This window comes from Triticum aestivum, chromosome 2A (genome assembly GCF_018294505.1).
Source record: "Triticum aestivum cultivar Chinese Spring chromosome 2A, IWGSC CS RefSeq v2.1, whole genome shotgun sequence".
In the NCBI taxonomy this organism is placed as follows: Eukaryota; Viridiplantae; Streptophyta; class Magnoliopsida; order Poales; family Poaceae; genus Triticum; species Triticum aestivum.
The window spans coordinates 235,311,961-235,338,889 of record NC_057797.1 but is presented as its reverse complement, the minus strand read 5'-3'; positions in this window follow the sequence as shown (position 1 = coordinate 235,338,889).

The window sequence follows — 26,929 nt, the reverse complement described above, 5'->3', positions numbered from 1 at the left end:
TGGGGGCTAATGCGGATTGCTTCTTTCCTACTGCTTATTCAAAGTCCCGAGGATTAATACAAGTTTCAATCCTGGCACTTGGGGGCTAATGTGTATTTGTTCAAAAACTTAAAAGTCAACAATGTGAAGTTTGGAAGTTCAAAAGTCCCGGTTTGTCTTTATAAGCTAAACCGGCCCTTGGGGGCTACAAGATACAAGGCGGTGAAAATACAAAGATAAGGGTGAAAATGTTTACCTCATAGCGTTCCTTCATCAGATTTACCAAGTCAGCCTCATTATCTCGGCTTGTATAAAGCCGGTTCAAGAATCCGGAATGAAGATCCTGGGCAGAAAGATTAGCATATTTTGACAAGTCAGCTTCCATCTTCCCCTTGCCCATAGAAGTAAACTCATCCTTGGCGGTATGTTTTGCCAAGATAACTGGATTGCCCGGAGCGGTATAAGCAGTGTCAGTAACAATAACGTCATCATCTTTGGCTGGGTTAGGAGTGGTAGCAGGGCTTGGCGGATTAGCAGTTGACCTCAGTGGATCAACAACCGGACTTGCAGGTATAGCATGTGGACTTGAGGTGCCCTCATGTGTGGCCGGATCAGCTTCCGGCGGATCAGCGTTGTTAGTTGGCTCCGGCGGGACAGAATCATCCATGATATTATCAAGATTTTTATCAGGATTTTCAGGAGTTTCCTCCGGTTCAACTTCGCCGGTAGGGGCACTGGTCTTGGCCTTCTTACTCAGACGAGCTTTAGCACTAATATTAAAACAAGGATTAGCATGATTAACCGAATTATGAAGGAGAAGGGAGGGTTGCATGCTTATCCAGGGACGGTTTTCAGTGGAGGCAGCTGAGTGGTTGATGAACCGCCAGACGAATTAGAAGATACCTGGTAATTTGAATCAGATGGATTGAGAGGGCATCGGAAGAAACCTTTCAAAAGATAACGTTTTTCAGGAGAACAAGCAACCTCTGGACGACGTTTCCGGTTTGGTGTATGAGGTAAACCGGAAGAAGTGACCTGTTGACCACTGTGCCGGTTTGTGTGACGCCCTTCGGTTTGCTGTGTCTTCAAAGAAAGTTTTTGATCCAAATGAGCAACAGGGTGAGAGCATTTCACTTTCCGAACTGCACGGCGAAATCGTTGAACCGGCACAAGTTCTGAGTCAGAAAGACAAATTACCTCAACATGATCTGCATGGCTGGCCTCCGCATCATCCTGGGAGTAATCATTATCAGTAAAATATATGAATAGAAGTCAAGGGAGTCAAACTTTACCTCTTCAGCCGAGTCACCGACATCCTCTGGTGGTTCCGAAGACTCAGCAGTTTTCTTGTTGGCAGCTCTCTTGATGACCTTGGTCTTAACACAAGGAGCCTTAGCTGCTTTCTCGTGAGATTTCCTTTTCCAGAAGGAGCTACTGACCTGCGAGATTGCACAAAGGGTTATTATCGCAGTGTTAAAGTAGAGAAGGATTGGGAAAAGTACAAGATTAAAGTCTTTACCGCTGGCGGTTTGTTGGAGGCATAAAAAGGGCGCAGACCAATCTAAGTACATACGGTGAGCGGTTCGTCAAGTATTTTCTTTACACCTTCAGTGACTTCATCATCAGTTAGTTCTATTTCATTAAACCGTTGTGGATCATTGGTGTTGCCAGTATATTCAAACATTAATCTGAGGCGGCGGCTTAAAGGTAGAATGCACCATGAAATCCAACAGCAGACGAGATCAACACCAGTTAAACCGTTGGCAAGGAAAGCCCGGAGTTTGGCGAGTTGCGGTGCATAGGCTTGTCGGTCTTTGGCAAACAATCTCTGTGGTAAAGGGTGATTATTGCTGAGCCGGTGCGGACGGTAGCCTGGTAAAGGATTCTCTTCAGCAGGGGCAGTATTCTGATAGTAGAACCAAGTTTGGTTCCAGTCTTTTGGATGGCTGTGAAGTTTGGCGTGAGGAAACTCAACCTCTTTCCTCTTTTGGATCGACACACCACCAAGTTCAGTATTGGGTCCGTCAGAAAATTCAGTCCGGTGGTTTAAGTGAAAGAGATCTTGAAAGAGATCGACAGTTGGTTCTTCTTGCAGGTAAACCTCGCAGAATACGTGGAAATCGTATATGTTGGACACAGAATTTGGTCCAATATCTTGAGGATGAAGTTGGAAGCTGGCAAGAACATCCCGGAAATTTTTTGATCCGGGAGGACCAAAACCTCAAGCTAAATGTTGCATGAACACAATCACTTCTCCATCTTGAGGCTCAGGAGGGCACTCAGGGCTAGGAACTCGCCAATGGAGGACATTTTTTAAAGCTAAAGCGCCTGTGGTAACATATCCATTGATTTGCATTTCTGTGATCCGAGATGGAACCCAGTTGCAAGCAGCAAATTGCTTCGTCATCTTACAAAGTCTGTAAAAGGAAAATGGACGGTTTACGATTGACGGTCCATATGTGTTTGTCAATGTTAAACTAGCAATTCGAGGTATACGTATGAAGTGAACCAGGCATTGCTATTCAAGTCTAGATGGCGGTATAAGAGAGGGCTAATGACATATGACGGATTATCAATTACTAAAGGTTAAACCGCCCTTGTCTAAGTGTTGCGGAAATAAGTTTCACAAGATGGTGATATAATTTTGGATCTACCGTTGTTCAAAAAACAAATTTTTCTGAGCCCTACAATGGTGTTAAACAGAACAGAGAAGGTTCAGATAAGGATTTATAAAGGAACAGTAAGATGTTGTAGTACGGCAGATTAAAGCTACAGATCCAGCCGCAAGGGGAAACTATCAGGCCTAACTAGATTCAGTAAGGTGCTAAAGGAAAAGCAGAAAAAGTACTGATGAACACTGACGAACACCGAAGAAATTTCGAAACCCTAATGTAGATTTCACAAGTAAAGGAAAGGAGTATTTACCAGGGACACGCAGCGGAGGAGTATCTCAAGAGATCTAGTACGAACAAGGTGATGCAGCAGCCTAGTTGGTGCAGACTGGAAGATCGACGACGGCGGTGGCGGTGATGCTTGAGGTCTTCGGGTCGTGACGACGGCGGTGGCGGTGATGCTTGAGGTCTTCGGGTCGCGAGGAGGAAGACGATGTGAATAGGAAAGGGGATAAATGGAAGGCGCCCCGGTCTTCTTTATAAGGGAAGTGGGATAAAATAGTAGGCGCAAAAATCGAGGAATCGGAAGCGGCAAAAGAGGATGCAGCTGTCGCCTTGATCTTCGGGAATTAATTAAAGAGAAGGGAATCTTCATAAATCTTTTTATACAGGGATGACGTCACAATGATTTACTGCAGTGACAGAACATGACGTCATGGCGGTTCACCAAAGTTCACAGAGAGAAGACAATATGGCGGTTTATGAGAATTGTCAGAAATTCAGGTAGTTTTTCTAAGGATTGAAGATTGACATGAACAGGTTCAAATCAATCTGGGGCCTAATGTTGAGGATATAACCACTAAGGGTAAACTGTCCAGGAGGGGCCGGTTCACCTTCACCTATACTGAAGCCCAAGGAAACCCAGAAGATGGCGCTTTACAGATAAGGCTTAGAGTCCTAGAGCCCGCAGGCGATTTAGGGCCCATGGTAGTAAACCGCCATGATTGTATAAACTTGTATTGTAAGATAGGAAAGAGGAGAGCGAGGCGGACACTTGTATGAGCCAGCCTCAGAATTTTGTAGACCGGCCGGGGTCCTCCTGAGGATATAAAGGGGTGACCCGGCGGCGGTTCAAGGAGAGAGAACAACAACTCGAGAGCCAGACAAAGCGGATTCGCTCCGTGGCCTTCGAACCCCTAGCAATACTAATCACAACTAGACGTAGGCTTTTACCTTCATCGAAGGGGCCGAACTAGTATAAACTCATGTCTCCCTTTGTACGGTTTAAACCCCTTTAAGCTAACCCATAGTGATGGCTCCATGACTAAGTCCTTTCACGAGGACATCTGCCGTGACAAACCCACGACAAGGAGTGTTGTGCGAATTTTTGTGATTTTTCGGGGTTCGTTTGGACATTTTTATGCATTAACTGAGTTTTCAACGCATTTATGTGCATAATTCAAATTTGAACTACATGCACATGCTCCAGTGCATATAAATTGGTTGAAAAATCAAATATGTGTCCTTGTGTGCATGCTTAGGTCCCAGGCAAGAAATGGGAATGAATTTGAAACACCAGGGCACCGTTGATTGCCGGCAAAACATTGAGATGCCTGGTTTTTAAATTCTAGTAAATCCAAAACACGTCTGAAATTCATGAAAAATCATGAAACTTGGCATGCTAACATGGAGCGGCATCAACATGCCGTGGTACAAATTTTGTCCCATTTGGGGCAGGTTTGGGTATATGTTTCTCACAAACCGGAGCTTCTCACAACAAGCATGATGGTTTTCGGTAGGGAACGTCCCACCTTCGGGGACGAAATGATATCCCTTGCCTCTTATTGCTTTCACAAAATTTCGAGTGTCAACATAGAACAACAAGAGTGTTGTGCGAATTTTTATGATTTTTCGGGGTTCGTTTGGACATTTTTATGCATTAACTGATTTTCAATGCATTTATGTGCATAATTCAAATTTGAACTACATGCACATGCTCCAGTGCATATAAATTAGTTGAAAAATCGAATATGTGTCCTTGTGTTCATGCTTAGGTCCCATGCAAGAAATGGGAATGCATTTGAAACACCAGGACACCGTTGATTGCCGGCAAAACATTGAGATGCTTGGTTTTTAAATTCTAGTAAATCAAAAACTCGTCTGAAATTTCATGAAACTTGGCATGTTATCATGGAGCGGCATCAACATGCCGTGGTAGACATTTTATCCCATTTGGGGCTCGTTTGGGTATATGCTTCTCACAAACCGGAGCTTCTCACAACAAGCATGATGGTTTTCGGTATGGAACGTCCCACCTTTGGGGTTGAAATGATATCCATTGCCTCTTATTGCTTTCAAAATTTTTCTTGTGTCAACATAGAACAATAGGAGTGTTGTATGAATTTTTGTGATTTTTCGGGGTTCGTTTGGACATTTTTATGCATTGACCGAGTTTTCAATGCATTTATGTCCATAATTCAAATTTGAACTACATGCACATGCTCCAGTGCATATAAATTGGTTGAAAAATCGAATCTGTGTCCTCGGGTGCATGCTTAGGTCCCATGCAAGAAATGGGAATGAATTTCGAACACCAGAGCACCATTGATTGCCGGCAAAACATTGAGATGCCTGGTTTTTAAATACTAGTAAATCCAAAACTCGTCAGAAATTCATGAAACTTGGCATGATATCATGGAGCGGCATCAACATGCCATGATACAAATTTTGTCCCATTTGGGGTAGGTTTGGGTATATGCTTCTCACAAACCGGAGCTTCTCACAACAAGCATGATGGTTTTCGGTAGGGAACGTCCCACCTTTGGGGACGAAACGATATCCATTACCTCTTATTGCTTTAATTTTTTGTTTCTCGTGTCAACATAGAACAACAGGATTGTTGTGTGAATTTTTGTGATTTTTTCGGGGTTCATTTGGACATTTTTATGCATTAACTGTGTTTTCAATGCATTTATGTGCATAATTGAAATTTGAACTACATGCACATGCTCCAGTGCAGATAGATTGGTTGAAAAATCAAATCTGTGTCCCATGCAAGAAATGGGCATGAATTTCAAACACCAGGGCACCGTTGATTGTCGGCAAAACATTGAGATGCCTAGTTTTTAAATTCTAGTAAATCCAAAATTTTGTTAACCATTCATGTGACGCCACGTGTCTTGGTTTTAATGGCTGTAGGAGGTGCCGTGCGGACAGCTGCTTGACCTTGACTAAACGGGAGGCGTGCGAGCACCGTCCGGTGCGCAGGCTGACTGAGAGGCGTGGAAGCTGTCCTCGAGTGTGCAGGCTCATCGGGAAGCGTGTGAGCTGTACACTGCACAGGGTCACTCGGAAGTGAGCCCTTTGATTTCCATGGCCGCCCACCTTGCTCGTGTTCTCTCCATTAATGGCGCCCAAGCCACAGTTTAATTCGCCTTTTAAATATAAAACACTCATCGCAAACGTTTTAGTTAGAACACCCGTATGCAAACCAACAGCTTCCCCAAGAAGCCAAGAGAAAATGTGTCGAGCAGGATTTCTGCAGCTCTTGATCACAAATTATTTAGATAGAACACCTGTATGCAAAGTGAGAGCAGTGTAGGATTTGTGCATTCCTTCAATGCAAACGGTTGTTCTGGATGACCCGTGTGCAACCGCGTATAAACAATTTGGTAAGATTTGAATGGGTTGATCTGGATGACCCGTGTGCAACCACATATAAGCAAACGGTTATGCAACCACATACAAGGATTGATGCTGGCCAGCTCGAACGCCCACTGCCGCTCCAGACGATCCCTCTTGAAGCGGTCGGACTGCTCGTAGATCTCCTGATTCCTTGCCTCTGCATCGGTGTGTGCTGCGACCACGGCTGCGGTAAGGTTCTTTGCGTGCTCGACGAGGCGCTCCTCCTCCTCCCGCAGGAACTCGATGTAGCGCGCAAGGTCGCTGATGCACATGCGGGCCTCCACCTCTGCCCCCCTCTTCAGGTGACGGTGGCGGAGCAGGTGATGATCCCGGCGGTCGACGGTGGGCTGGTGGCCACGGCGGCCGATGATGGGGTGGCGGCCACGACCACCACCTCCTGCCTTCGGGCCATGGTGGCGGAGCGGGTGATGCCCCCGGCGGCCGGTAGCAGGGTGGCGGCCACAACGGCCACCTCTCGCCTTCGGGCCGCGGCGGCGGAGCGGGAGATGGCCCTGGCTTTCGACGAAGGTGTGGCGGCAACAGAGGCCGGCAAGAGCTGCCGATGGTCAGCGGTGGCGGAGCGTGTGGTGGGTGTTCCGCACATACACTACGCTCGGGACTGCGCCACCACCGCGGTGTAGCCTCCCAGCTGGAGCTGTCCTCTGATGACGGCGAAGTGGCTGAGCGATGACGACGGACCGGTGCCATTGGCGATTGTGGGAGAAGCAGACGAGATAAGCTATAGGGAGGGTGGGGAAAATGCGACGCGGGACTCACTGGCTGTCGGTAAGCATTGGGATTTTATAGCAGGCCGGTAAGCATTGGGATTTTGGGGGATTTCACCAAGTCGGGCGGGAAGCTTGTGCGGGAACCTGCGAGGTTGCGTGGGAATGGGCTCACCGACGATTCATGGGCACCACCGTTTGGCCAAAAGAACGCCCCCGTGCGGTGCGCAAGCTTGCGCCGTAAGCCGTCTACGGCAGCAGGGTGACAAGACATGCGAGAGGAGGACGAGAGGACACATACACATACACTTAATAAAAAATGTTTGCGATTTAATTACCTACTATACCCCCGTCCTGGTTTATAAGTAGGATTTAACTAATTAAATACGAATGCATGTCACCATAGATTATATCGTTGGAGTCATATTTTAACATAGTTTCCATCTATACAATTTTTGTAACATGCATTAACACTTTTTGGGTTAAATTTAAGGTTATACACCAACAAGCGTTTTCCCGCAACACACACGGCTTATTCCAACATGAATAACTCTAATGGATCAACTGTCTCCCATGTATCGCACACGCAACTCTAATCTGATTCGTGCTTGATGTCTCCATCATCGCTCGCACAGTTCGTCTTATTTGCCACGTATCACAGTGCCATCCTCTGCTCGCGTCCCTCGGCAAGCTCTGCTCGTCGTTAGGCACCGCAGCGCACTGTGCTCGCCGTTAGGTGCTACGGCGCGCTCTGTCGCGTCCGTTGGCGCGCTCTGCTCGCGTCTGTTGGCGCGCTCTGCTCGCATCCGTCAGTGCGCTCGGCTTGTGGACAACTTTTCCTTGAGGCGACCACGGAGCGCTCTGCTCGCGTCCCTCCGTGCGTGCTCTGACAATGGTTGGGCATGCACACGATCACGTCAGGGGCCCCATATGCATGTGGTTGCGCCGCGCACATTGCCACGTGGTGTAGTTATGTGCGGCATGATGGAGTTACACGCTGCAAATTAGAACTGCTATCAGGGCATGCCGATATTCCTGGTCGTCCAGCTTCCCCTTTAATTCCCATGGCCATTATAACCTTAGTCTTTTAAACCTTTCGATCGCGCCCCACAACACAACAAGAACACCCACGATAACACATAGAGAGGGGATGTCCGGTGGCACTCCAATGGAAGTTCGGCGAGCATAGAGTGGAGACCCATGCGAGGGAGACGGATCTCTCGGTGGTGTACACCATCGACCCGGCCGTGGTGGACGACTACATTAACAGCATTGAGCAGTTGCTTGCTGGAGACAAGTACAAGGTGGTCGGCATCAACCTCCAGTACATCGTCGGTCATCCCGGCATAGATCATAAAGTTGTCATTGCCCAGTTGTGCGTGCGCCATCATGTCCTCATATACCACTATTGTGTGGCCACAGAGCCTTGCGATTGTTTCAACAGGTTTGGCAACAACACCGACTACAAGTTCGCCACGGTGGATACCAAAGACGATGTAAAAGCGCTCAGTGTTACGGGCTTGGCCTGCAAGAACCTTGTCGAAATCCGTGACCACTACAGGGTCTGGGGTAGCATGAAGCAGGACTCCCTGGTCGAACTCGCCTCGGCCATTATCGACCCCTACTATGAAAAGAGAAGCAGGATGCCTAGAGAACAAGTCCCGTATCCTGGCACAAGGCCTGGATGCGGCAACTGGATGAACCTCACCTCAGGTTCGCGGCCAAGAGCATGTACACATTCTACGAGATGCACAGGTGGATCGTTGACATGAGGTAGTGCCTCGTTACCCAAATCGACGAGCCTGGATCGAGCCACAAGAAGAGCAAGCGTCACAAGAAGTAGATGATGATCAGATGATCATTTATGCTAGTTAATAATGCATGTAATATATAGTTTACTTTATTGGTGTGTGTGGAAATGTCATGTGTGTAGTAGCCACCTATGTAATTATGCATGTAATAGTTTACTTTGGTGTGTGCAAATGCCATGGTTGTAGTAGCCACCTATGTAAGTGGATGTTTAATTTGGTTATCCAAGTATGTCCTTATAAGTGCGTGTGTGTGTGTATATATGTTATTGTTCTGTATGCAATCCCATTGCACAACACACGCGTCTTATTAGCAGCAACCGTCTGTGTTATTACCGGTCTTCACACACATTTCTGATTACAGACCTGTTTGCCGCGTATCACACACATCTTATTAAGTTGAACCATTTCTGTTCTCATGTCTCAATGCAAACAGTTCATCCGAGTGAACCGCATGCCGTATATCGCACACACCTTTGATCTGGCTGACCGTTTCTTGTGTTTCCTAATCACAAATAGTTCATCCGAGTGAACCGTATGTTGTGTATTGCGCATGGCTTCATCTGGTTGTCCGTTTCTTTTGTTCCTCCAAATTGCAAACAGTTCATTGAACTGAACTGTATGCCCTTCATTGCACACGCAACTAAAACCTGAACCGTGTTTGATGCATCCGTCATTGCAAATGTTTTACACATTTCTGACGGTTTTCATAAAGCATCGTTTGCGATTATTGCATCACACACAGTTTCTCGAAGGGTCTCTGATCGTAGTGTCGCATTAGCAGCATCTTGCAGTAGTGAATAATGATGATTGTAGATCTTATTAAAATAGAGAAACGAATTCAAATGGTTTAACTTGACAACAATCATGATTGTAGATCTTATTCGAATAGAGAAATGAATTCAAATTTAGTTCATATTGAAGTGATAGTATATATGTTTGGAATGCACTAAAACATTCATTTGATTAGCAGCTTGCATGCATTATACACGTAGTGAAATATTTTAATTGAACATAACATGGATTCAAAGTTTTGAATGGCATTTGTAGTGCAAATTGATTTGGTGCACTACACGGGACTAGACTCTCTTGTGTGGTGCGAATTGATTTCTTTTTGTTTTTTCGTCGAGGGAAGTGTGAATTAATTTGGTACAGTACACATTAGGCTTGTCCGGAAATTTCAATTACCTCGAAATTTTAAGATATATCTTTGTCTCGTTGTGCTCCAAAAACTCCCTCCATCTCAACCTGCGCCTTGCTATCCCAAAATTACAACGCTCATGAAAACCCCCACCTCCTGCGAAATCCCGACACATGAAATGCCCGTGATACCCCTGAACCCAAAGAACCGCCTAGCTCAAATTGGTGTGGGTACTTTCATATCTTACCACACATTTTGGACAAGCGTGTCCCTAAGCCATGGCCCCCCCTCCCATCTCATCCGCCCACCCATTCGTACACCGAGGCCGCGAAAACCCGTGAAGCCCCACACCCTCCCCCGTCCACCACCCAGCCGGAGCCTCTTCCCCGATGACATTCTCCACAGCAACACCTCGACATCCCTCATCCGCCGCACCGGATGAGGATTCTTTGTTGATCTCGTCATCCCGCCGGTTCAGCCACCCAATCCTCCACCTCCAAGGAGCTACCCAGACGTTCCCCTCGTCTTTCGCGCCACCTCCATTCCCACACCGTCGTCTTCACCTGCACGACCGGAAGAGCAGCATCATCACCGATTCCTCGGGTGAAGGTGAGGCCTAATCGGCGCCACCAAAGAGGTTCTACACTAATCGCCGCATTTTCTTCTTGATTCGATCTCACGGTGCTGCCGGCACTCGGCCTCGAGCCGACATGGCATCACCCCATCCACGACGGCTTCACCAGCCACTTCCTCCATGGCATCGCTCCCTCGACAGCGACGTCCACATCAGTAGGAGTTGTTGCAGCTTTGGCTCTTGGTCATGCTACTGCTCTGCTCTTGCTCTTGGTCCCCTACCTGGTCCGCTCTTGCTCGCGCTGCTGCTCTCGCTCTTGCTCTTGCTTGTGCTGCTGCTTTTGCTCTTGCTCTTGCTTGCGGTGCTTCTCTACTCTTGCACGCGCTGCTGCTGCATGAGCAGCAGATCTTGCTCTCACTCGAGCCCCTGCAGCTGCTACCCGAGATGCTGCTACACGACCAGTTGCCCGGGCTCTCGCAAGCGCTACTGCTCCGGGCGCTACTACTGCTTTTCTGCTACTAGTGCATTCAGTTTGGACAGTAAATTCAGTTTCGATAGTAAAATTCAGTTTTGACAGCTAAGTTCAGAGATGAGCAGCTGACGTATTTTACATCTAGCACTTTGTGGTCATGTATTTTACGTCATCTATTGGAGATGCTATTAGAAATCCACTTGGGTTAACGTTGTCTCTCTTGTCCTGCTTCAGCCTCACCGTCGTACAACTCAGCGGAGCTGCTCCAACGATGAAACTCTCCATCACAGCGGAGTAGTACCCCAGCTCCATCTCTAGACGCCTAAAATCTTCTTACCCTCCTCCGACAGCCAAATCAGCCAGAGCATCCTCACCGACCAACCCAATCACGCTGAGATCGACATGGCTTCACCAAAGAGGTTCTACACTTGTTGCATCACTTTTTTACTCTACATGTTATATATATTGTCCACCGAGCACATGTAGTAATGTGAAATACGATTAGTTTCTCCTACTATATGACAAAACAGTGAGGTACCAGGCAACTTAACTATGCGTGATCGACTCTCTTGTACGCCATCATTATTTATTTCTGTGTGTTTGAGTTGTGCATTTGTAGATGGGTCTGGGAGTTGAGCTAGTAGGGCAGTGGCCTGGGTCCAAAGTAGTAGAATTAGCACAAAAACATTTTTTGAGTGTAGGCTTTTTCCCGTTCAAGCCGGTCCTACTAGAATTACCAATGGTTGAAAGGAAAAGTGAAGGAAAAACATAGGAATTTGAAAGTTTCCTATGGTACTACTATTAATGCATTTGGTTCAAAGGAATGGAGCAAAGGAAAACTGTAGGATTTGTTCCTTTAGTGTCTCTTTCAAAGAAAAACCGTAGGAATTTTAATATCCACTTGGCCCTCCTTTTCAAATTCCTATTCGTGAAGAACAAGACTAAGTGATAGTAGCATAATAGCAATATAATTGTACATTTTCTTGTGGTTTCACTTAATTTGACCATGCTTCTTTGCATTCCTGTGACCTTCCAATTCCTGTGAACCAAACACCCAGATTGACAGAAATCCTGTGATTTTAAATTCTTTGCACATGCATTCCTGTCCTATTACTGTGTATTTCCTATCCCTGCATTGTTAGAATCCTCCAATTCATAATTACTTCTCTTACATATAGTTGTCAAAGAAAACCTAACCGTGGTTTGTCCCGCTCCTGTTGTGTCGTTGTCCACCCCATCTCAGCTGCTCCAACAACAGAAGGGTCCACCACAGCAGGGATCCGGCCTCTAGACTGTCTTTTGCCGCCTCAGATCTTCTTCCCCGCCGCCGGCAGCCATGCCAACTTCATTACCATCATCAACTGAGCAGATGACCTCGAGGACTACACGGGTCCGCAAGAGAGGCCGCACTCTTTCGTGTCTGCTTACGTTATGCACCGCTTAATATTACATGCTACTTTATCATCATGTTCACTGATTATACTCTGAGTCAGCTCCAAACTAATGCTCAAACTTGAGTTTTTAAATGGTTGTGGGGTACATATTAGGGCCACAATCAATAGTATCTATCTACTATCTGTTTAATCTCCGGTGTCTACTATGAGTTTCATGTTGGGTGGGAAACAAACAATAAAGAAGCCATTATCTGTATTTTTTAACTGAAGCCATTATCTGCCTGCTATCACTGGTTTTAGGTCTATCCACATGTTGCTACCATTACTCTGGATTTCCACATGCACTCCTTACATAATCTCACTATGTTTCATTCCTATGCATGTCAGTTACTGTACACAATGGAACTGAACATGTAGAGCAAAAGAGATGAGCCTTGCATGGCAATAAAATTTCATGCAGACGTCGCTCCATGGTGGGCACAAAGGCAGCCCTCCTCCACCCATTTCAGATTATAATCAAGAGGAAGATAACTGTTCTGAGGGGGATTCAGAAGGAGAAGACCACTCCTATTTACCCCCTGAGGTCTTCGCTCTAATTTAGCATGCTGATGTTGGTAATATCATGCATATGGTGCCTTGCATTGCTTACTTTATACATCAAATATGTCATCTGCTTAGTTTAGACATGCTTTGTGTGAATGCCATTTGTTTAGTTTCTTAATCGTATATGTGAATTATGCAACACCATCTTGTTTAGCTAGGCATCATATATGTGAATTTTCCAATGCCATCGTGCTTAGGCAGTCATCTTAAATGTGAATTATATCATGCCATCCTTTTTTTCATTACATATTACATTTGTCAACAATGTTAGTACATTCAACTACCCTTCGTGTGCATCAGCCATTTGACACGGTGATGGAAAATTCTAGAGTGAAAACAAGGTCTTCAGAGCAGACTATGCTCTTTGACGAAGCGCATATCTCGCTGGCTATGCATAGCTCCTCAGAGGAGGATTCAGAGACAGATGACTAGTCCTATTCCTCCCCCCGAGGTGTATGCTGTAACTTGGCAGGGTTATGTTGCTCATATCGTGCGTATGATGTCTTGCATTGCTATGTCATTTGCTTAGTTTAGACATGCTTTGTGTGAATGCCACCTATTTAGTGTCTAATTACCATATATGTGAATTATGCAATGCCATCTTGTTGTAAGACATTATATATGTGAATTATGCAATGCTATCTTGTTGCAAGACATTATATATGTGAATTATGCAATGCCATGCTGTTTAGCCAATCATCGTATATGTGAATTATATCATGCTATCCTTTTTTGTATTACGTGTTCCATTTGTCGACAAATTTGTATATTCAACTACTCTTCCTGTGCATCAGCCATTTGAAGTGGTGATGGAAGTATCTGTAGTGAAAACAAGGTATTCAGAGCAGACAATGCAGCCTGCTGAAGCAAACATCTTGCTGGTTATAGATAGCTCCTCAGAGGAGGATTCAGAGATAGATGACCAGTCCTATTTCCCCCCTGGGGTCTATGCTCAAACTTGGCAGGGTTATATTACTCATGTCATGCATGTTGTCTTGCATTGCTTAGGTTTTACGTCATATATGTGATTGGCATCTACTTACTTGCTTAGTATATAAATCATATATTTGAATTATATCATACCATCATGTTTACATAGACATCATCTATCTGAATTATGGCATGCCAACCCATTTAATAAATACAATATATAGTTATATCATCTCATCCTGTTTAGTGTTTACATTCATCATATTTTGAATTATGTCATTCTATCCGTGAATTATATCATGCTATCATGTTTCCATAGGCGGCATGTATGTGAATTATGGCATGCCAACCTATTTAATAAACACATTATATAGTTATATCATGTCATCCTCTTTACATACTCATCATATTTTGAACTATGCCTTTCCGTCCTTTTTAGTTAGCCATCATATATGTGAAATTGTGTCATGCTATCTTATTTAGTTAGCCATTATATATGTGAAATTGTGTCATGCTATCCTGTTTGGTTAGACAACATAAATGTGAATTATTGCATGCCATCTTTTATTCCCCACTATCCATTGCACATGTACATCATACAATGTGTGTACATTCAATTACTTTTCTTGTTTATCAGCCATTTGAATTGGAGAGGGTGATGGCAGTATCTAAGGGAGTAACAACATGGTCTTCAGAAAAGATAGTGCTACCAGTCAATGCAGATAGAACCACGGTTGTACTTGTTGGGTTTCGTAGTAATTTCAAAAAATTTCCTACGCACACGCAAGATCATGTGATGCATAGCAACGAGGGGAGAGTGTGATCTACGTACCCTTGGTAGATCGACAACGGAAGCGTTTGGTTGATGTAGTCGTACGTCTTCACGGCCCGACCAATCAAGCAATGAAACTACGGCACCTCCGAGTTTTAGCACACGTTCAGCTCGATGACGATCCCCGGACTCCGATCCAGCAAAGTGTCGGGGAAGAGTTCCGTCAGCACGACGGCTTGGTGACGATCTTGATGCACTACTGTCGCAGGGCTTCGCCTAAACACCGCTACAATATTATCGAGGACTATGGTGGCAGGGGGCGCCGCACACGGCTAAGAATATGATCACGTGGATCAACTTGTGTGTTTCTGGGGTGCCCCTGCCTCCGTATATAAAGGACTAAAGGGGGGAGGCTGTCCGGCCACATAGGGCGCCCCAGGAGAGTCCTACTCCCTCTGGGAGTAGGATTCCCCCCCCCCCCACTCCTAGTTGGAATAGGATTCGCGGAGGGGGGGAAAGGAGAGAGAGGGGCCGGCCCCCTCTCCTTGTCCTATTCGGACCAAGGGAGGGGAGGGGCGCGCGGCCCATGTTGGGCTGCCTCTTCTCTTTCCCACTAAGGCCCACTATGGCCCATAAAGCTCCCGGGGGGTTCCGATAACCTCCCGGTACTCCGGTAAAATCCCGATTTCACCCGAAACACTTCCGATATCCAAACATAGGCTTCCAATATATCAATCTTTATGTCTCGACCATTTCGAGACTCCTCGTCATGTCCGTGATCACATCCGGGACTCCGAACAAACTTCGGTACATCAAAATGCATAAACTCATAATAAAACTGTCATCGTAACCTTAAGCGTGCGGACCCTACGGGTTCGAGAACAATGTAGACATGACCGAGACATGTCTCCGGTCAATAACCAATAGCGGGACCTGGATGCCCATATTGGCTCCTACATATTCTACGAAGATCTTTATCGGTCAGACCGCATAACAACATACGTTGTTCCCTTTGTCATCGGTATGTTACTTGCCCGAGATTCGATCGTCGGTATTCCAATACCTAGTTCAATCTCATTACCGGCAAGTCTCTTTACTCGTTCTGTAATACATCATCCCGCAACTAACTCATTAGTTGCAATGCTTGCAAGGCTTAAGTGATGTGCATTACCGAGAGGGCCCAGAGATACCTCTCCGACAATCGGAGTGACAAATCCTAATCTCGAAATACGCCAACCCAACATGTACCTTTGGAGACACCTGTAGAGCTCCTTTATAATCACCCAGTTACGTTGTGACGTTTGGTAGCACACAAAGTGTTCCTCCGGCAAACGGGAGTTGCATAATCTCATAGTCATAGGAACATGTATAAGTCATGAAGAAAGCAATAGCAACATACTAAACGATCGGGTGCTAAGCTAATGGAATGGGTCATGTCAATCAGATCATTCACTTAATGATGTTATCCCGTTAATCAAATAACAACTCATTGTTCATGCTTAGGAAACATAACCATCTTTGATTAACGAGATAGTCAAGTAGAGGCATACTAGTGACACTTTGTTTGTCTATGTATTCACACATGTATTATGTTTCCGGTTAATACAATTCTAGCATGAATAATAAACATTTATCATGATATAAGGAAATAAATAATAACTTTATTATTGCCTCTAGGGCATATTTCCTTCAGTACTTGCCCAAGAACCAGCCCCACCACACATAACCCAGACTCTCGCATATTGTACTCCTACCCAGTTGGAAAGAGAACCAGCTACACTCCTTCTAACCCCAACCCCAACAGATAGTAACCCAGTTCCAGTTGACACAACACTATCTCCACCACAGAGCACCCAAACACGAGCAATTAGTAAGGGAACTACAGTGCCCAAAGCACGAGGACCACCACTCTGAACCCCAACTCAACGCTTAAAGAAGAAGAAGATTTTTTTCTCAGGTTGGGTTCTATAGCTATGGTTCATACTCCTTTGCTCTTGCATCAGTGTATTTACTCATACCAACTATTTTCAAATTTGAAGGATGGAATTGAAACTCCAATGGCGCAACAGGTATGTTTTAAACCTGTTTCTTTAACTAGTTTGCTGTTGTAACTTGCTCTATGTTGATTTTAGTTTCAATTGAATAAACAGTTAAGTTCTCATGTCATGCACATTACAAGTGTTGTTATTCCTTTGTAGTTTCCCACACTTATATTATGTCTATTCTGCTTTGTCTTAAACAGATATTATTTGAACTGTGTCTCTATCTTGATTTGGCAACAAAAACTAGAATGATATAGACCATACAGTGACCATGGTACATAGATATATGTTTGTTTCATGATGTTATCTTGTCCACTTTACTACTGAACTGATTTACCAAAATGAGTTTCATATACAACATGGTAAACTTGTGATGTGTCTGCTTGTTTCTCTTTTAGAATGCGGACAAAATATTGGAGAAGAGTACCCCGTTATGCAATGGTAAAGGAAGTAATGCAGATAAGGTTCAAGATAGTGAGACATACCTGTTGGTCTCCAAGAAAGTTGATAAAAACTATCTTGACGACAGTGAGACAACCCAAAAGTCATGTCTTAATGTAGTGTTCGAGTTACTGGCCACTACTGCTGGCACAAGCTCTTCGAACTCGCTGCCAGAATCAGTTTGTCTTCTTGAGTCTCAAGTTCAAGTTGAAAGACATTGATCAGATGTGCTGCGACACGAAGCCGAAGGACTGAGGAAGCCCTTGCAGAATTTAGATGCATACTTTCTAGTGCAACAGCAAGCACTAGAGGATTTAATCGCCAAACAAGAGAAAGTTAATAAGCTTTCCAACCATCTTTCCAGCATTATGGGTACCCAGTATTTTGTTTCTTGAGCTCTTCTGAAGTGGTTTCAGTACTGGACTTGTTTTGCTGCGACGTTTATTTGCATTGGTCGCCAAGTTTGACAACTAGTGTATGTGATATGCTGCTTTGTTCTCTATATTTGCACTGGTGGTGAACTTTGATGCCCAATGGATGTAATATGTGTGATAGTCGTGATAGCCTAGCGTAAGTTGCTTGCTTATTTATTTCCTTGTTGTCTTGTTTATTTGTTTGCTTGTAGTCAGTGCAGTTCAGTTCTTTTTCCGCGGTTTGCCAGTGGCTGCAATAACCTATTGTTTAAAGCTAGGCCACAATAACTGTCGGATTTCGGGTTCCGGCAAAACCCTTAAGGTTCAAACACTGGGGTGCGTGCGAAGATCTCCCCCTACCAACTCACGCCCTCAACCTCGCCTCGATCTCTGAAGCTAACTCGACGAACTCACAACACAAGGGACACAAGATTTATACTGGTTTGGGCCACCGTCGCGGTGTAATACCCTACTCCAGTGTGGTGGTGGTGGATGATGTTGAACAGTACAAGGGGAAGAACAGCCTCCTGAGGAGAGGTGTTCTTGTGCTTGGTGAACTTATGGTTGTCCGGATGGATCTCCCCCTCTAATGTGGTGGCTTAGTCCTATTTATAGAGGCCCTGGTCCTCTCCCCAAATATTGAGCGGGAAGGGAGCCAACAACGGCCAATTCGAAAGGGGACAGCTAGTATAGCTTATCCTGGCAAAAGTAGTCCTCACCTGCCAAAGGCTCTGGTGGTGACGCCGTCTTGGGCTCCATGGTGACCTACGTCTTGCCGTCCTGCTGGCCTTGGTCTTGTTGCACCAATATGGAAACCTTTGCTTGACGCCTCGATACTCTGTGTCTGTGCTTGCCTCCTTAGCACCAAAGTGGAAACAAGGACACTATGCACACTGGCGCCCGCCTGGTCTCGATCTTCATGTCTCACGTCATTGGAACCTCGCGAGGCTTCCCTGGCCTCGATCTCTTCGCCCCTCGCGAGCCAGCCTGGTGTGGCCACTCCTGAGGAGGTCTTGTGTCATCCGCCTCGTGAGGCTTGGCCCCTCGCGAGGGTCTTGCATGCTTGTTGGTGAAGATGGGCCGTACGGGCCCGCATGCAAAGCCACGCCGTGGGCCACAGGCAGGCAAGTCTGGGGACCCCCGTTCCTAGAATGCCGACAGTAGCCCCCGGGCCCAATGCGTGCTCGGGCTTGGCTTCGAGGCTAAGCCAAAGGGCAAGTGTGGAGCGCCGCGGGCCCCAATAGCCTGCGGCCTTGGTCGACGCATGGAGGTTGATTGGACGTGGGTGTCTCCGCTTCCCCATGCTGCCTTGGTAACCGCCTGGCTAGGCGGCCACCGCGGTCTACACGGTTTCCCTCCCATTGTTGCCGCGCACTCTCCAATTCTTCCGCTTCCTCGTAGCTTAGCCTCTCCCCCTGATCCGATCTGAGCTCAATCCTCCCATTGCCATGGCACCAGATCGGTCGAAGAAAGGGAAGGGTCCCCTGTCCTCCGCCGAGCTACGCCTGGCCGCTGAGCCTGTCGTTGGTAGGTCGCTGGTGCTCAACCAAGAAGCCATGGACAAGGTGCGTCCCATGCTCGCCTCCAGCTTCAATGAGTGGGGAAGGATGGTGGCCTAGCCTGCATCTCATGCTTGTATCGACCGGACAGCCACCGAGGTCCCGTTCTTCATCGACACCCTTTGGGCTGGCCTGGTTCCTCCTTTCTCCGCCTTCCTCAACGCAGTGCTTGCTCATTATCAGATCCACATGCTGCACCTTGATCCCCAATCCATGACCCTTCTCATCGTCTTGGCCTTTGTTTGCGAGACCATGGTGGGCATTCCTCCTTCCATGGCCCTTCTCCGCCACTTCTTCTTGTTGCACCTGATCGATCCCCGGCAGAGCTCGGGGTGCTTGAGCTTCTAGGCCGTGGCACGACGGCCGGCGCGGGGATTGACTTCGAGCTCCCACCATCCACGAGTGAGTTTCGGACACAATGGGTATTTGCTGATGTCGGAGTGCTCAGCCCCCTGCTCTCTTCTCCGCCAGCGCCCGCCATTCCTAATTCCGGTTGGTGCCACCAAAGGCTCGCCGATTCGCGCCTTGCCCCCGTCTGGCTCAAGCTGAGAAGGCTGAAGAACCTTGATGTGACTGCGCCTATGGTGGTGAAGGAGTTCGTCCGGCGCCGAATCGCTCCGCTTCAGCGCCACTCTCGACCGATGTGTGCCTTGCTCAACAGCAAGGACCACATGAGACTTCAAGAGTCCAGGCTCCCCCTTGAGGCGCGGAGAATGGTGCTCGAGGTCCTGATGGGTGTCCCGTTGCCAGTCGACATGCCAAGGAAGAGTTGCCTTCTGTACTGCTTCTTGAACAAGGCGACATTCGTGGAACAGATGACCTCCTTCGATGAGCAGGGTCTGTGTCCAGTCGGCCTCGTGGGGCCCCGTGAGAACCCCATCATCATGGTCCCTCTCCCGGCCACTGGCGTCGAGCTTGCCCCAAGTGTGGATGCAGGGGGGCGAGCGGGGGCCGATGGCGCAGGTGCCGTGGCGCTGATGCCGCCCAGGGATCCCGAGGTGTTATCCTAGGGAACCCGTGATTCTTGCCCTGGGGCGGCGGCTGAGGGGCGATGCAACCCGCATCTCCCAAGGCCCGGGCTCCTGAGGCCTCGGCAGGTCGCTGTGAGGCAGAGCCTGATAGCTCCCCTCAGCTTGGCGCTCCTGAGGCTGCCCCTTCAAGCGCTTCTCCAGTTGCGCCTCGTGTTGGCCGCCATGTCCAGCGCTTCGGTCGGCTTTGCGTGAACTTCGAAGAGCTCCGTAAGAGGAAGGGGTTCCCAAACCGTGGCAGCGGCACCTTTGGGCCGCTAAAACGGAGAAAGTACATCACCGTTGACGAGTAAGTACCTCATCTTGGTGATTCTCCGCGTGCTACTTCCCTTCCTGACAATGTCTCTCCAGGATCCCTTCTGCCAAGGCTACTCACGGCATGGAGTCAACCAGGGAAGCCAGCCCGTTGACAAGGCGTCTTGAGCTCGCGCCTTCGTCGTCTCTCCTTCGTGGTCTTGCTTTGAGTACAACAAGCATGCCAACGGTTACTCCGTTGGTCGTGGACAGTGGTTGGATGGCTTCGGTCTTGGGCTCCTCTTCAAGTAGCGGGCCTCCACTCATTCGGGCTCCTCGCGAGGCCTGGCCTGCAACTGGGTGGGCGCCAGCCCCCAGCCGCCTGCTGAGAGGGGGCGAGCTGCTTCAGGACCCATCCGCGGTCCCCGTGGCGGTGGACGGAGTCAGCAGCATGCTCAAGTCGGCACAAGAAAGGAGCATCGTCCGCCACAAGATCTTTCAGGAGGCGATGGGTGCAATGAACCGGCTTGGTGAAGAGCTCGTGGATGTGGACGCGCGTCTCGTGGCTGAGGGTCTTCAACTGGTGGAGGAGCGGCACAAGTTGAAGGTGGCCATCAACCTCGGGCGCCACCAGCGCGAGCTTGACAACGCGATAGCTGATGCATCCCTCGCGACCACGCGCGAGGCCTGCTCCTGAGCCTTGGAAGAAGCTCGGTAAGCTGACCGCCGCCGCGAGATCACAGAGAAACGCTCGCGGGACCTCCAATCCTGGAGCGCCTCCTTGGAGCAGCAAGTGGAGGCGCGCAGAGCCGCCCTGGCATCTATGAGGGGGACGCCCGTCAAAGAGGAAGAGATCCGGAAGCACGAGGAAGCATTGGCACTGGAAGCCATGGAGCGCAGCCTTGAGTTTGAGCGACTAGAGACGAGGGATCCTCAAGTCGCCCAAGCCGAGGAGGCCATCAGTGCGCGCGAGGCCAGGGCCCAGGAGGAGGTCGATTGCCGGGTGGACGAGGCTCGCGCGGGTCTCGATGGTAGGCTCGACCTGAAGTTGAAGCTCGTAGAGGCTGAGGCTACAGGTAGGATTGTTGTACTCAAGTCCAGGTTAGCCGAGGCGGAGCGGCGTGAGGTAGCCGCCACAGCCGCCCTGGTCTCGGCGTAGGCCGAACTGGCCTCTGCCCGCGCCGAGGTGCTCCCTCTTCAGTAGCGGGTCACTAACACCGAGTGCATCGCGTGGCAGAACAGGGAGGAAGTGCTTCACCGGTGGACGCTGGAACGCGTCCACGCCCCCATGCTTCAGGACCTCAGGAACAGAGCCAACATCGCCTGGGCCAAATCTGCGATGAGAATGCTCCTCATGCCCACGCGAACGACTATGCCAGCCACCTCCTCTTCTTTACCGACGTGGTGACACGCTTGGAGAATCGTTCCGAGAGAGCTCGCCAACTCGTTGAGGAGAGGAGCTGCGACCTACTTGGGCGTGCGTTCTGCCGCGTCTTCAGCCATCTCCAAAACGCCGACCCCAAATTTGATTTTGACGCCGCCATCGCTCCCATACCCAAGTCCATCTGAGGTGACCTAGCACGATGGGTGGAAGACAATGTGGACGCGCTGGTCAGGGCCTTCACTTCCAATGATGATGGGGTGGTGGTCGCGGCGAACGCAGGGGACGTGGTCGTTGATGGTGATGGCGGCGCTGGTGGAGGTGATGGTGATGCCAGCGATGGTGGCAGCGATGCTAGCGACGCATCTGAGAGTGATCCGAGGGACGCGACGAGCGACATGTCTGACTGATCCCGTGTTTCCTAGTTGTTTGTCCTGCACACAGAAGCTTGGGCGCAACCCTTGAGGTTGTAAGAGCATTTTTGGAGGGGAAGCCCCTCATGTAAATATACCACTGCCTCTATATTTTTAGGTTGAGTTGAATATGTGTCTTCGTGAACTCATGTATCCTGGGGAAAAGTTGCTGTTGCGGTTTACCTTAGCCTGGACGAGCCCCAAACCGGCTCGTGAGGTTGTGAGTTTCTGGAAAGCTCCTGAGGAACTCGTCGACACGCCTAAGGGGGGCGCGTGATAAGCAAGTGCTAGCCGTGGCGCGACATACGTGCGGCGCGTGTGCGCCATGCCCAGCCCTGCTCGCAAGGGGCCGCGAGGGGGAAGGAATAGGTGTGAACTCCGAAATAAGGCAAGAACCAGATAGCAAGAAATCTCTTGAATGAGAAAAAGCATCAATGAAAATTCAACTTCAACTTAGATCCAAATCCAGAAGGCAGGGTTACAGAAAAGATATCCAAAGCAAATGGCCGAGTCCAGCACCTAGTCTAGTCTTCTTGTCTTCTCACCAGTGCGGAGCTAAGTGCTGCCACTAGGACGTGGGAGGGAGCCCCCGAGGCCCGAGGGCGGCACTCCTGAGACTCCGGGGCGTGTACAACCCCACTCATTATTACGTGAGAGTTTCACGAGCGGAGACCTTCACATGTGTGAGCCTTACTTCATATCGCCAGACGAGGGCCCCACCTTGCACCACCCTCTACCACTGTCGGGACGACCGGAGACCAGGACGGCACCAACGAGGGCATAGGGGACGCCAGCGGTGCCCTCGGCGACCACGGGTCCTCTGCCGGGGGAAGGCTCCCCGATGCCTCCCCGGCAGAGGGCCTACCTCCGGGTGATGCCTTGCTCCATGCGACGCGGGGAGGGGCCTTGCTCCTGGCCCCTCCCACGCAGCCCCCAGTGAGCCTCTCCTGGTGACACGGATACCGCCATGCCGGAACCGTCGCTTGGCGCCGTGACCTGGTTCACTTGCAATTCATGGTTAGTGTCGGTGTCAAAACCGGTGGATCTCGGGTAGGGGGTCCCGAACTATGCATCTAAGGCGGATGGTAACAGGAGGCAGGGGACACGATGTTTACCTAGGTTTGGGCCCTCTTGATAGAGGTAATACCCTACGTCCTGCTCGATTGTTCTTGATGATATGAGTATTACAAGAGTTGATCTACCACGAGATCAGAGAGGCTAAACCCTAGAAGCTAGCCTATGGTATGATTGTATGTCGTCCTACAGACTAAAACCCTCCGGTTTATATAGACACATGAGGGGGCTAGGGTTACACAAGGTCGGTTACAAAGGAGGAGATATACATATCCGTATTGCCTAGCTTGCCTTCCACGCCAAGTAGAGTCCCACCCGGACATGAGACGAAGTCTTCAATCTTGTATCTTCATAGTCCAATAGTCTGGCAAAGGATATAGTCTGGCTGTCGGGAGACCCCTAATCCGGGACTCCCTCAGTATCCCCTGAACCAGGCTTCAATGATGACGAGTCCGGCGCGCAGTGTTGTCTTCGGCATTGCAAGGCGGGTTCTTCTCAAATTTTGAATGTTTGTCAAGTAGTGTCCAGACCCATAAATGTTGGACTTCTTGGCTTCTGCGCCCAATAAGGGCTATCTTCCACGCGTTGAATGAATACGAGGAGCCAGGGCGCTTTTACATTCACCCCCCTAGCCAGATAAAGAAATTGTCTATTAAAGGGATGGGGATTCTCAGATCCAATCCATACCATCCTCCCACAGCGAGAATACATCGGAGCGCGCTTCGAAAAAATCCATTCCAGCATGGCCGACCATCGCAGCTCCTCCTCCCGCCCCCGTAGCCCTAAGCCCGGTGATTGGGAGAGATGTTTCGTCCCACACAGTCGATTAGTCGAACTACAGACTCAGGGATTTCTCCCTCCAGCGTATATGGTTCCCGTCCGAGCTGGGCTCGCCACCTACAATGGCAGGGAGCAAGCGGAGAGCTTCCCTAGCCCCTCTACAGGGGAGCGGGTGTGCCTTGTTCCCTACTTATTAAGGGGACTCGGATTTCCAATTCATCCGTTCCTCTGCGGGCTCCTGGAGTTTTACGGCCTCCAACTGCATAATTTCACCCCTGCTTCCATATTACACATCGCTGGCTACGTTGCCCTTTGCGAGTTATTCCTGGGCTACAAGGCTCATTTCGAGCTGTGGAAGAGGTTATTGTGCCTCGTCCCTCGCATGCAGAAGGGGGCACTTTATCAAGTGGGCGGAGCCGAGATATGGCACATCGCCGAAACCGGATACCTGTCCGGTACTCCGAAGAAGACGTCCGAAGACTGGCCTTTGGAATGGTTTTATATGGAGGACGTCCCTCTTCTGGACCCTGTTCGGTGGGGTCTTCCTGAGTTCAACAATGCTCCTCTGAAGAAACGCCGAAGCTGGCGCCCACGGAGCCCCCTGGAGGAAGACAACGGAGAAGTCCTTTACCTGATGAACCGGATTAAAGCGCTGGCTCAATCAGGATTGACAGTAATCGAAGTTATGTCAATATGCATAATGCGGGGAGTGGAGCCACTTCAATATCGAGCGCACCCCCTATGGTGTTATAACGGGGAAGATGATGCCACCCATTGCGGGCATAAGGCACCGGACTCCGCTGCTGCTTTAGCAAAAATTCTATCCGAGTTGTTCAAGGGAGAGGAAGAGGAGTTCATCCGCATCAAGCCATGGGATGGATTCTCCATGTACAACCCTCCAAGCTGGGTGAGTTATATCTCCTTACTCCCATTCTTCCTGCATTTTTTGTCGTAGGTACTTACCTTGCCATTTTACGACAGGAACTGCGAAACGATGTAAGGGAGGTCAACAGCCCATCTCCACAATCAGAGGACCTTGACCGGGCCCTCGGTCCCGGACTCGAATAAGATCCGGACATATTCGTGGAGCTGATAGACAGGCAATTCTATCAATTAAGCTGTGATGACGCCATGGTGGCAATTACGGCCGACTATCCCGTACTGCTCCCTGCATCGCACGTAAGAAAAACCAAAATCCCAACTCCACAAACTAGGATTCCCTTTTAGACACTTCTCCTAACATATACATATGGTGTTTTGCAGGGAAGGCATTCGGGACGCCCTGCCGAACCCGCAGCAACTCGCCAACAAGAGGCACCGAGGCCGGGTAGGCGAAAAAGGAAGGCGGTCAGGACGGAGACGCCGGCGCAGAGGTATAACAAAAAACCCCGCTCCGTGGTTGTCGTCTTTCTCAAAATGTAATGACGTCCATGTTTCTTTAATAGAAAAAACGCTCACCGGAATATGTCCGGAGAGGCTGCCGATCATGCTTCCACCAGTCGGGCTCCAGGGCCGGACATAGAGGCGGAAGTCGACATGGGGCGGACGTTGGATACTCCTCCTACAGAGGATGCAGATAGACTATCCGCTACAAATTCAGAAGTGGAGAGCGCCATGAATCATAGGCGTCGCCGGGCCATACTCCGTGACACTTGCTTCTCACTAGAGGCATTTGATGCCTTCAATTCTGGAGGCGCGTACCTTCGTGCTGCTCAAAATGGTCTAGCCAGAGCCACGGACCAGTATGTAAGGGATGTACGGGTAAGTAAATCTGACGATTATATGTATCAGTAGCCCCTGAGACTTGAAACTGTTGACGCAATTGATTTAAGGATCAATATTTGTGCAGGTTCTTACCGAGAAGAATTCCCAACTGTCTCAAGAGCTAGACAAGTGCAAGGCCCAGCTGGAAGCCGCTGTTGCTGTATTGAAGGAGTCCAAAAAGGGTCCCCTGATAACTCTTTTGTCTATTGCAAAGAATACCAGTACCAGGTAGTATGCGGCGTACATGCACACCTAACAATAGATGTTGCAGGTGGCCCCGGAGTGAATCCGAAGGCTGTGGAGACGGATACGGCACGTGATGATCGATAGTAAAACGCTGGCGAGCGCGTGCTGACGCGAGTCAGGCAGGAGAAGAACGATCTCCAAGATGCTAATACCCGTCTGGGCGTGGAACTGAAGGATGTCCAAGCCCAGCTTGCATACTCCGTTAAGGAGAATAAACGGCTTCAGCGCGGCATTTTTAGTAAGTGCTTAAACAAACTTTTTAAGGGAGTTCGGCGAAGAAGCCTGCTAACAGCATTATATCTGCAGGTATGCTGACTGGTCGTCCCGCGGAGGAGATGCTTGGGTCCTCGGGTGATCTTCTGTCAGAGCTCTCCCAACTGCACGAACAAGTTCGGTAGGTGATGCAAAGTATCGCCCAAGCCTTGTGTCCATCCATGTCCCCGCTAGGAGGCATGGGGGAGCTTATGGAGAAGCTGAAGGGAGCATGGCGGCGCTTCCTGTTATGGAAGATATCGGCATGTCGACAGGGTGCACGGGAAGCCTGGGCTATGGTGAAGACACAATACACCAAGGCTGACCCAAACCACATGGCCGAGATTGGACCTGTGGGGCCCGACGGGAAAGAAATCCCTGTCAGTTTAGTGTATGATCAAGTAGAGTTAGCCGCAAAGTATTCCCAACAGGATTGTAGGGTAGACAACCTGTTGGACGGTATAGAAGAAGAATTTAATCAGTCTTAGTGACTATGTACTTCAAGTGACATATGTAATGTCCCTAGCCGGATTGTAAATCATTTGTCATGGCGGACCTTTTCGCTTCGACCTCTGGACCCGATAGTCCAGAGTGTATCCGAATACCTA